General features: G+C 32.9%; 1 long non-coding RNA gene across 1 annotated transcript; it reads left to right on the top strand.

Moving 5' to 3' along the window:
• The first annotated feature begins 3,076 nt into the window (after positions 1–3,076).
• On the top strand, positions 3,077–6,756 carry LOC143079985 (uncharacterized). The gene is made up of 2 exons (XR_012979578.1): positions 3,077–3,207; positions 4,848–6,756. It is a non-coding gene; the product is annotated as an uncharacterized LOC143079985 (long non-coding RNA).
• The last annotated feature ends 6,193 nt before the right edge of the window (positions 6,757–12,949 follow it).

Genomic DNA, 12,949 nt, shown 5'->3' with positions numbered 1-12,949 from the left:
ACCTACATGTACATATGCATTGAATAAATAGTAGGCCACTCTTAAATGATCACGATGTAGATTTCTTTGTTCTCTTAATTAATAAGATATGTTGTGAATTAACCTCACCAACTCAAAAGTTTTTTTTACAATAAATAGACCTTTTTTTAAATATTTATTTAATGATATCAGTTCTGAACATTAGTATTCTTAAAAATGACACTGTTGTAAGTGTTGGTATAAAAAATATTTAAAACAAATTCCTTTAAAGCTTTGTGAAAAGAAAGTTTCATTGAATGTGTCGAAATGTGTAACTAGTGATACAATCTCCACTGGAAGGCATCTGATATACTGAGTGAGCATAAAATCATAGCCGTTGACAAACAAGTTACAACTAACAAAAGTTTCACCGTCGACCACACTGTTATGAAATTGATTATAATTTCAAAGTAGCGTAACTTCTAGAAAAAAACGGTTGCAGTAGTATATTGAAGCAAATAAGTTCAAAGGGCATAACTCCTAGAAAAAGTTGAATTATAATTTCCTGTCGATATGCACATCTACATAGTAGATCTAAAAAGGTTTCATGAAATGGTGTCATTGTGGTTTCAGAGGAGTTTCGATGACAATAAACAGGTCGGACGGGCTGAATGACTGACGGGTTGACCGATGGATAGACTGACAGGGCAAAAACATTATTCCCTCAACTTTAAATCACAACTATCAGTAACTACATGGCTTATTTCTTAACAACGCATTAAGGATCGGTAACTGAACAGTAAGAAGGCTATATTTCTTCCCTTGTCTAAAATCCTTTTTTTTTCTAGTTGTTGTAAACATTCAAACACTTCATCCTGGTTGCCACACTCTCCAAAACCAATCGGTTGAAATATTGTCGGCTTGAATATGTATTCATGAACTTTTTGTCATTGGACGTTATACACTCCACACTCAGTCAAACTTGTGAGACTAAGCCACTAAAGTGAAGACTGAAACGCATGCTACACATACTGAGTCTTCGCAGACTGGATGGATGGAGAGATGATCGTACACTTGTTGTTGATCGTCCAGTAATAAATTATTCACTGTGACGTCCATATCACTGGACGATACAAATTAATGTAGTTGTCGTCAAGTACATGCAAAATAACATTTTTTATTGATGAGTTCAATGACAACTACATTAATTTGTAAGCCGGATTTTAGCAAGGTAATTGCAAGGCTATATAATATATCTCATTCTATCTGGAAAAAATATTCTATCTCTGAGCAAGCAAATTTTACTCTAACTCATAGAAGCCGCGTGATTAGTGGGGACGCAGCAACTATCGATGTTCACGTCTTCGGTTTAATTCGACCGAGGATTGGAACCATGACTAACGAACCCGCTAATGACCAGTGCAAATGGTGTGAATCAGATATAAAACGAACGAATTTTGTTTGAACAATTCGCCCGATTAATATTTTTGTTATTCACTAGATTGATTGAAGAATGGATGTTCAACGTCTGGTCGCAATAGTATTACTAAAAAGGTCGATAATATATTTATTTTATGTGGTAATTAATCGATACAGCGATCCTTATTTTAGCGTGTTCCCTCACAATGTTTTACCACGCTATAGTCTCTACTAGATTATTTATTATTAGGATAGTACATACAAAGGTGATTTTAAAAGTTAGGACAACACCGTTGTGTACATCTTATCAAAGAAGAATAATGAATAAATAAGGCCGTTAGTTTTCTCGTTTGAATTGTTTTACATTGTTTTACATTGTCTTATCGGGGCCTTTTATAGCTGACTATGAGGTATGGGCTTTGCTCATTGTTGAAGACCGTACGGTGACCTATATTTGTTAATATCTGTGTCATTTTGGTCTTTTGTGGAAAGTTGTCTCATTGGCAATCATACCACATCTTCTTCTTTATATACAATGTTGCAATTCCGTGATCTGATAAGATAAGGTCTACAGCTAGTCTTGACCAGGGACTGCTGTCAAACGGAAAGAGAAATACATCATGGTTAATATGTTATAAACAGAATATCCTGTATCATATATCGATTGTAAATAATTTATAGAAATATATCATAATTATAAATACTAGTACACGTATGATATCTGTAATTTACTAGTTCATAAAAGGATTAGTCCAAACTTTATGTTGGCTTTAAGTTATCGAAAATTTCCATTGGCTTAAACGTATTATGTTTTTAACCGACTTTTTACCCAAGTAGCCCAAACGCGAATCTAATTACAAAAATGTACATGCAAACTAGCCATATTCGGGGCCAGGCCAGAAAATCAATATCTGTTTAATTAGATGCTTACATTTGTACTTATAATGTTCAAAACAGTATTTGCTGATTCAAATATGAAAATATAGATAATTTTATTCTTTCACTCATTCAATAAAATGAATAAGCAACAATGAAAAGTTTGAAAACTAAAACGATTAATATCTAAAATATGAATTATTATTCTATATTGGTATTATTTTAGTATGTTTCTCTATATGAATTGCATTTTGAATAAAAAGACATATCCACCTAAGAAAGTGTTATTCACCGCGCTAAACGTCACGCGCTTTAACATGCAACGTTATGGTAAAATGTTTCGTGTAAAATTAGTCTTGGTATTATGTTTGTCATTAAATACATTTTCTTTTCTCGGAATATGGAATAAAACAATTACTGTCTTTTGTTTCGGTAAATATGGGGTTTAATTGACTTTTGAAAAACTGATATTCACTTCGGCCGTCGGCCTCAGTGAATATCATTTTTTCAAAAGTCAATAAAACCGCATATTTACCTCATCAAAAGACAGTAATTGTATAATATTGGATGGCCAGTAGCTATAAAATGTATGGTTACAATTTATAACAATCATATTATCACAAACTTTAAAGTTTTCAAAAAAATAAATATTAATTTATCAATACTCATAAATCAGATAAGATTACAACACACTGGGACATACATATGTGAACTTTAATGTCAAGAAAACAACATGTGAGTTATTATTGTATTGTTAACCAAATTCCTTACGGCTGAAATCAAACCATTATATACATGTAACTATAACTGATTTTGACGTGGTCGTCCTAATGTTCAGACGAAGGACACATATATCACGTGTACAGAATGTATAAATCTTTAAATTGGTTAATGTACATATTAATTCTTAAAGAAATACATGTAAAACAAAACTAACAAAATAACCAATACAAGGTAAGGATTTATTTAGTCTTGTTGTGAAAAATAGTTCATTTTTATTTGAAATCATACGACCGTTAAAAGATAACAAATTTAACAAAAACATGTGTCCTTCATGTATACATATATATAGTTACTTTAATGTGACCTACACGTACAACATATACTTGGTTTTACGTTAGTCATTTTTAGTCCCTTTATGGGTTGTTGTTTTGTGCGAGCCAAGGCTCCGTGTTGAAAACCATATTTTGACCTACATGTACATGTATAATTGTTTACTTTTATAAATTGTGACTTGATTGGATAGTTGACTCATTGGCGCTCATACCGAATCTTCTCATATATATCTACTAGCTATGTTTTTTATGGCCCCGCAACGAAGTGCCATATAGTTTTACCCTTGTCCGTAATTCCGTAATTCCGAAATTCCGAAATTCCATAATTCCGTAATTCCGTCATTCTGTCATTTTGCAACAAACCATTATACGGTGTTTTTATCAAAACGCCTTGAGATATTGGGCTGATTTTTTGTATGTAAACTAACCATGATGAGTTACAGATCAAGTGTAAGTTTCCTTACGCTCCGCTAATTTTTGCCAAAATTACGGGCTTTGGACTTTGATAAGTTGCTGAAAATCACAGTTATAAGGACTTTTTATACGCCTCCAGATTTTGAGCTGATATGTGAGATTACCATCGTGTTTGTGTCAACATGTAATATTGAAATTGCAGATTCTTTAACTTTTTGAGACGGGGCCATTCGTGTCGCTTTGATTCATCTGGTTTGTGTGAAATACGTGTCAATATACTTTCTTTTAAAATAACACTTTGTTCATTAGTATCTCATATATATATATGTTCGGCTGTCGAATTAATGTCATTCCGTTCTTGAGTTCGTCGACAGCCTTGTCGTATACAAGAGAGGCTACATAAACCAAGTAACATTAGTGGAAATTTCGTTTTAAACTTTAGCTATTGCACAGTGCAAATGCGAGGGGGAAATTGTCAAAATTTTGACGGGACATAATATAGTATACAAATGTGCGTCTGTCTGTCCGACTGTCTGTCCGTCTGTCGTCTGTCGCGCCGTATCCCCAAAACGATCTATGATTATTGTTTAAAAATTTACACAATTCTTAGTTATATCAGTCGTATGATCTGTATAAGTTTTGTTGATGATTTAAAATGTTATTATAGACTGAGTTATTGAGTTTTTTTTTGTAAAAAAGGGGGTGTTTTCACATTTTGCACCGTATCTCAAAAACCATTAATGATTATCGCTTAAAACTTTAAACACTTCTTAGTTATATTAATCTAAAAATCTGTATAATTTTTTTGTGATGATTCAAATTAAATTTTAGAGTTATTGAAATATTTTGTAAAAAAGGGGGTTTTCACATGTCGCACTGTATCTCTCATAAACTTTTTAATAAAAATATGATTATAACATAAAACTTCACACACAAGAAGACGGGCGTATCATGCGCTCGTGGTGCAGCTGTTTATTTTCCTTTGCTTTCGAGTCTTACTTCATTGTAACAGTCTGTTTTACGTTATATCAAAATTATACTAACAAGACTTAGTGCATTGTGTTTTCACCACAAAAAGTCATGTTTACACGTAACTATATATATACAATTTCTTATTCATTTCAGTTTACCTCGTACGCTTTACATTGAAAATCGAAAGACGCGTTTAAAATGAGCCTAATGAAAGCAGCAAACTATAATAAAGATACTTCAATGAAGCAGCTGAGTATTAACGAAAATACCTATATGAACAGTGCATATAATACGCGTCAAAAGGGTAGCGTTAAAGGTTGCTTAGAATTGGCAGATGAGAACAGATTAGATTTGCTATCTAAACAAGAAGAAAATAAAGGCGGACACGTAGAATTTGAATGTGAAAACAATTTAAAAGTATTTGATGAATCTTCAAATGATGTAAATGAAACTTCATATTATGAAGATGAAAGTTTAAATGATGAAGAAGAAAGCAACGATCTCGACTTTAAAAAGAAACCATACCTTTTTAAATGCAAATTATGCGGGAAACGATTTCAGAGCAAAGACAAAGCAAAATTACACATGTCTTCACATACAGGAGAAAAACAACATAGCTGTCAACTTTGTGATACAAAGTGTGTGACACAACAAAGTCTGTATTCACATATTGTAGCAGCACATCCGGCGGAAGCTGGAGATTTAGCAAGATATTCGTGTGATGTGTGCGGAAAGAAATTTTATAGTAAATGCAAATTGTTAAACCATTATAAAACCCACTTCGAGCAGAATCTGCCCTATCAATGCAAACTCTGTCCGAAACGATTTTCGATACTAAGTAGACTGATGACACATATCAAGACACATACTGGTGACGGATTGTTTACATGTAAAATTTGTGATAAAGCATATACAACCCAAGCCTCGCTTAAATCTCATATGAATAATCACACACACGAGATTGAGTATAAATGTGAAGCTTGCAACAAAGTCTTTTATACAAATGGCGGTCTTATAAAGCATAGATTAACTCATTCTGATGATCGACCATTGAAGTGCTCGATCTGTGGTAAAGGATTTAAACAGAATAGTCATATGCGTCAACATATGGAATCCCATAAACCGAAAGAGGAAAGAAAACCAAGAAAAATTACAACGAAGGATTTCACATGTGAAATTTGTAATAAAACATATAGTTGTAATTCTCATTTCGTGAAACATATGCAAATTCATAATGGCGAACAATACACGTGTGAGGTTTGTGGTAAAGATTTCGTTAAACAGATCACCTTGGATATTCATATGAGAGGTCACACGGGTGAAATGACTCACAAGTGTGAAGTTTGTGGGCGTGGATTTGGTTGTCATGACTATCTTAGACGTCACATGAGAACACATACGGGTGAGAAACCTTATAGTTGTGACGTATGCGGGGCTCGTTTTACTCAACCAGCTGGCCGAAACAGACACAAACGAATACATACTGGTGAAAAGCCTTTTAAATGTGACAAATGCGACCGTTGCTATAGTGACAAGTATTCAATGGAAAAACATGCACTTCTGACTCACTCAGAAAATCCTGAACTTAAATACAAATGTGATATTTGCACAAAACATTTTACTTCAAGATTCGGATTAAACTGTCACTTAAAATCAATACACGATGGAACGAAAGATCAAAAATGTGAATTGTGTGGCAAAGCTTATACTCTGAAAACTTTTCTTCAGAAACACATGAAGAAGATTCACAACAAATAATGCACATAAAAATGATGATTGTTTTGCTATCAAAATGTAATTCTTTTTTTTTTTTGTATCATTTACAAATATTTCTATATTTGTATAATTTTAAGGATTGAACTTTGTAACGCAAGAATCTGTGAAAAAAAAGACATGATTCATTTGTCTCGGAGCAAACACACGGTGGGTATGGTTGTCCTGCGAGAGAACGTACTGTGCTGGTGATATGGTCCTGTCAGGTGCTGGTGGGTCCTGATTCTGTGCTGGTGGGTTTGTTTACATTGTATCAGAACGGCAATAAAACGACAGTTTTGTTGCTTAATTTTTCTCTGATGCGTCATAAGTACCATGCAAAGTATATTACAACAATATTATATTGCAAAAGTCGTGCAAGTTCGTTAAACGGAATTGTCCTGACGTTGTGCTGGTGATAAGAAAAACGGTCCTGGTTCTGTGCTCTTATGTCCTGGTTCTGTGCCTTTATATTTTACTTAAAAGTGGCATATTTTCAAGATTATTGATGCTGCACCGTTATTGAATAATTAACTGTTGTCTGCTTTCTTGAAATTTACATTGTTGTGAGAGAAAATACCCCTATTTTTTTATTTATTTTTTTTAAATTAACTGTAATCTTATTTATTGGCCTGTTAATGGAACCCTTCTTGCCCCCTTTTAAGATAAGAAAATATGTTTACGATTTTCGGGATTACGATCATTTTGCAAGATCACCAAAATACGTTGTAATTTATACAATACTTATATAAAGTAGATGATGTGGTATGTTTGTTGTCAATGGACTTTCCATAAGAAACCAAAGGAAGTATGGGTTAACAACCATACGTTATCGTACGACCTTCAACAATAACCCATAAAATAAAAATGTAAAAGGTTTTGCATAAAAATGGAGAGCAAAAATATAGAACAAAAGACTTTCTGAGCGTTTGAATCATATGTCTTTAGCAGCTTAAAACACATTTGTTTGTGAACAATTTAGTGCTGACTATAAGAATGATAATAGTATTGCGGGTTTGTTTGTTTGTTTTTTTTTTGGGGGGGGGGGGGGGATGGGGGATAAGTTAGAGCGAGGTTACAGTAAAAGTTTTAAGCTTGGAATAGTTTCCCGTAAGATTTAAAAGTTGTATTTTAAAAGAAAAATGTATATTATAGCTATTAAGAACCACTTGCTGTATCTGTAAGATTTTTTCATCATAATTTTTTTTTGTCTGAACGGTTATCAGGTATTTTTTTTTCAAATGTTCGATAGAACACTAAAAAATATCACTATTCAATGAAAGGGCAGACTAGAATATGTCAATTTCAAAAATTAAAATACCTCGTAGCTTCATACTACCAATTGAGTATAAAACAAGTATATAAGTTTAAAAAAGAAATTCTTAGATTAAACACCTACATTTAACTTTAAAAGGTCATAACAGTTTAAAACAATACAAATCTACACACACACAAAACTGGCTTAATTTCAACTGGTTATCAACCCGAATCGCTATAAGATCATATATAAGCTCACCTGTGTCGAGGGGTCGTGTGAGATTCATGTATTGTCTTGGCGTCCGCAATTACAAAAAGATATAATCTGAAATTACTTGACCAAATGTTACCAAATGATTTTTCAAGAGTGAATCTAGGAAAAACAATATTCATTAACAAACATGACCACTGTCTGTTAAAATGTATTCGAGTTTTTAGTTACAGCCGATTCCACTGAGTATGTAGGCAGGGGTTATATCTTTGATTAGCTTACTTGTTAGCTAAACCGTGAAGTCATTGTTAGGTAAGGTATACTACCCTCCTTTCGAAGTAGCCTGGTCCTACAGACAGAAAGATGTGTCATTTGTCGGACTAGTCTACTCTTAAAGTAGGGTAGTTTACATAACCTAACAATGTCTTTTCTGTTCTGCAAGCAAGATAACCAAGGATATTCCCTTTGTCTATACACTCATTGAAATCGGCTTTAATATTGAAAAAGTTCAACCAATTAGGCCAAAACTTACCGAGTAAAAAAAATCAAAAGGCCAATGTCTATCTACCTTGCACATTTTAGAAAATTCAGATCAGATAACGAAACTGGGTCCAGCAACATTTATAAGCAATTTAAGATTTTGACCCTCACAGTTTCCATTCACCACACATATTCTCGTTACAACGAATCATTTTAAATACAAAAATACCAGTTGCAGCCTTTTGTTTATCTATTAATATATGTACACGGATAAAGCTATGAAAGGCAGCAGGGTCACCAGAGTGAGGAGTCCATGTCATCTGAAATAAATGCTAGTAAGCATAGATCTAGAAAGCGACAGATAATCATGACATCAAAAAAACTCTCTTCTTTTCGACTTTTTTCAAACAAATTGACACATAAAATGAATTATATAGTATTGTGGAATTTTTAACTTCTGTTAAATTCATTGGTTACACATTTTACTAGGATAACAATCCTGTCAAGTATGAGCTGGGTAAAATATTTCAGAAAAGAAGATAGAAATGTGAAAGTTTCCGTGCGTCAGGTGCAAGAGCATACGAACAGCTAACATGCCTCGTCAGGGTGGAAGCTAAAAAGTCCACGAAAATTTGATTTAAAAACTTTATTCGTTCTAACAAAGTTATTGAGATTTTGTTGAGGATTTAACCATCTACGACAACAAGAATTTTTTTTTTTTAGAATTTACAGCTCTTCTATAAATATTTGCAAAGCAAACCATTGATCAAATTGCTTGCTATGATTGTTTGGATGTTTGTAAACGACAGGTAAGTAGTCTGTTTACTATATACTAGAATTTGTTTGGACAATAAACAGTAACTTCAATTCCTGTCAGTTTGTGTTTGTCCAATCATATCCCAGTATGTATTGAAACTCCGCCTACCTATTGTTTGAAAACATCCAAGCAAACATAGCAAGCAAGTCACTCAATCAAAGTTTTTTTTTGCATGCTTTTATAGAAGAGCTGTACTATATAATACAAAGAAGCGTTTAAGTCTTTCGTCAAAAAATACTATCAATTTCTTTTTGTCATATGTAAACTTCCGTACCATTTCCTTCCATTCATGATCATTAAATTGAACTGTAAAATATTTCTTGGTACCTTCTTAATTCCTTTATAAGTCTTATGTAAACATAATAATGACAATAACTACTGTGAGCACAAGATTCACTGCACACTTTTAAAGTTCTGCTTCATCAAACATTAAAATGTGAACTTAAGTTTTGAGACTTTTTCAATCGACACGATTGGGATATTTGTATATGAGAACACGGTTTATCTATTAGTTGAAAATGCGGCTTTGAACTAGCTTTCAGTACCTGCGAGCATTCGTTGTTCAATAATGTGTGTCTCTGTGTTATTATTTTACGTGATAAATTGTTGTGTTGGTACACCACTGTAACAATGAAGGAGGAAATGAGGAGGGTTGATTGGGTGGAAGTGGGGAGGGGTATGCGGAGCGCTAACAAACATGTTTATGCGACATGGGCTTTGATCATTGTTGAAGCATCAATGTAAGGGGCATTTATAATATCTTAATAAAACTATTCTTATTTTAGATACTATATCTTGTTATCTGATATTGGACGAAAGATGTTGCCCTTTTATGTAATTATGTAATACAAGTTACGATCATTTGAAAACACATATTAAACAGCCAAATGGATGCACAAGAACTAAAATAGGAGTCATAGATCCTATTGACAACAATCATCTGCCCAATTTTATTGATTTTTTAACATTTGTTTCAAATATGACCAACTTCTTATCCAAAATCACCAGCACCGTATCAGGACCCACCAGCACAATGACAGGACCCACCAGCACAGTATCAGGACATGAGTAAATTGAGAAAATGCTAAATTTTAATAAATTGCAATGTTTTTTCACAAAATAGTTTTGTCGTGTGGATTGCGGTATAGAAAGCGGACTCTATGAGCATTTTTGTTTTATTTTTTCAGTTCTTGATTTTCTGAAAATGAGCATTTTTGTGTTACGCTTACTGAAACAGTTTAGAGGGTCAACTTTTTAATGGTTTACATATGAACCCATAAGAAACAAAATTGAAAAATCTCAACTGTTTTCTTCAATTTTTTATGAGTGAAAACGTCAAAAATCATCATTTTCGTCTTTTTTTACATTTTGTCATTGATCACCAGCACCCGTCAGGACCGAATCACCAGCACAGAACGTTCTCTCGCAGGACAACCATACCCACCGTGAAACACTTGTGCCTCATCGTAAGATCATTTTGTGGCTAGAAATACGTCCAAGTATACACCTTTTAGCTTGACTAGACTGCTCACCAGTCGTGATTTGACAGGTTGGACAACACTTTATTATTTGATTATATAAAAGGCATACATACGGAGCGCATCAACCTAGGTTAGACGCCGAATAACCTGTACATGTATATGGGTTTCGTAAGATATAGATACCTGCATGTACGGGAAATATGTAACACTAGGCATTGTTTGTATACTAAATTTTAAGATTCAATATCATTTTCTTATACAATGTATTATACCAATGGACAGTAATCTTATAACAACTATTAAAGGTTAATTTGGGAAAGAATTATTGTCGTTCTGCAACGTAACTTTGTACATGTTTTGGCTTTAGGGATGCTCATACAGGTGGTAATCGTGTACAACCAAATGTAATGGTCAGTTAATTGACATTTTATAGTTTTGTATTTAGTGGAATCCAATATTACCTTGTATAAGAAAAAGTAATTAACACTGTTGATGACATGTTTACATGCCGTATTTGGCCGTTATAAAGTTAGATCCATTTATAACAGATTTATTTCAGATTGTAAGTTGACCAGCTTGTCGAATCACACATTAACTTTTTTACTTGTTCAGCCGTCTTTTGTGGCAGTCTTATACGTTTGCCTTTAGTTTGTTTTTGATCTGCTGCCTTGTTAGACTTTTAGAGGATCTAACACATAATATCAACAAACTGCAAACTATAAGTTATTATTAGATAAATAATATTGATTTATATTATGATGCTGATATTGGTATGCTTTGTTCTCATTTGAAAGGCATATGATAGTATTTATAAGTAAACGATATTTTGCTTCATATCTAATAAAATAAAAAAATAAAAAACAAAAGATATTTGTTTCAACTATATAACATTTTTTTTAATACAAAAAGAAATCGCATTGCTGCTATGGCAACATAATTTGTAAATTGTTTGTATTCACTATGACGATGACAAAGCTATTTTAGAAAAATAATAATATGTTGATTTAAATTCATGTAGCCGACTCATGTATTGCTCGGAGAACACAATTAGTTTCCCCTATCTGTCTATTATAACATAATGATTAATAAAAAAAAAATCCCACCTGCGCTTTTCTCACAAGATTTGGTGTACATAAAGTTTGGCATTAACCACAAAACATATAAAAAAAAAATAGAAAACTTCATCGCCTCATTTTCTCTTGGCAACACAAAACACAAGTACACCAGTATGGGTTAAGCCAGAGAGCTTCCGAAAAGGGGAAATCCCAACTATGTTTACCTAACCCAATCACTCATTTCAAAAAGAAATTTTACAGAAATTCTCTTAGATGACATTACATTCACATTAAAGCAAAAAAATGGGAAAACATTCAAAGGAAAGGAAAAAAAAAATTAAGAAAAAATATACCGAAATTAAAGGGAACGAAAATTGAAGGGGGATAATTGTGTTCCCGAACCTATTGCTTCTTTTTATGTCCTGTTCATTGTTATTGGTGGTATTCGTGTTGCTCAATTGTTGGTTTTCTGTTTAGTGTTGGTTTCTGTTTAGTGTTTTTTTTTTAAGATCGTACTTTGAGTTATAATGGTTTTTCTCTTGCAAATTGTGACTTGGAAGGAGAGTTGTCTCATTGGTACTCATACCACATCTATATATACATGTAAGGGTAATGACGTCAGTCATAATTGTTTTTTCGCAAATTATTTTGTAATAAATTATGCCATTAGTTTTCTCAATTGAATTGTTTCATATTTTTCATGCGGAGCTTTTTATAGCCGACCATTTGGTATACGATTTTCTCATTGTTGAAGGCCTTACGGTTGCCTATAATTATTGCTTAATCCACATCGATTGAACTTTGGTTGATAGCTGTCTCATTTGCCATCATACAAAATCTCCTTCTTTTTATATAGTATTCTATTAATAATACTAGTTTTGAAAATGACATCTGATTTTTGAAACTTGACATCTATATTCATCTGCCAGAAAAAAAGTGGTAAGAAAAAGCTCTTAAAACTAGAAATACAATTTACGAAAAATCAATTGCAACTTTAATAGAAAAAAGAAAAAAAATAAGATGCCAGCTCATGGTATTTGGTCTATAACAGGACATGCATTGGAATCTTTTTTTTTTTTAAATTTATCTGCATATATGTCAGGGACCATTTTACACTAATTTATACAGATACATTTGTTAACATGTTTTTGCTCGTAAACTTTGTCTTAACACTGTTTAAGTAATTGTCCTCAAATTCGTAT

This window comes from Mytilus galloprovincialis, chromosome 6, assembly GCF_965363235.1.
Source record: "Mytilus galloprovincialis chromosome 6, xbMytGall1.hap1.1, whole genome shotgun sequence".
Taxonomy (NCBI): Eukaryota; Metazoa; Mollusca; class Bivalvia; order Mytilida; family Mytilidae; genus Mytilus; species Mytilus galloprovincialis.
Note: the sequence above shows the minus strand (reverse complement) of the source record. Positions and strands in the feature narration are given on the sequence as shown.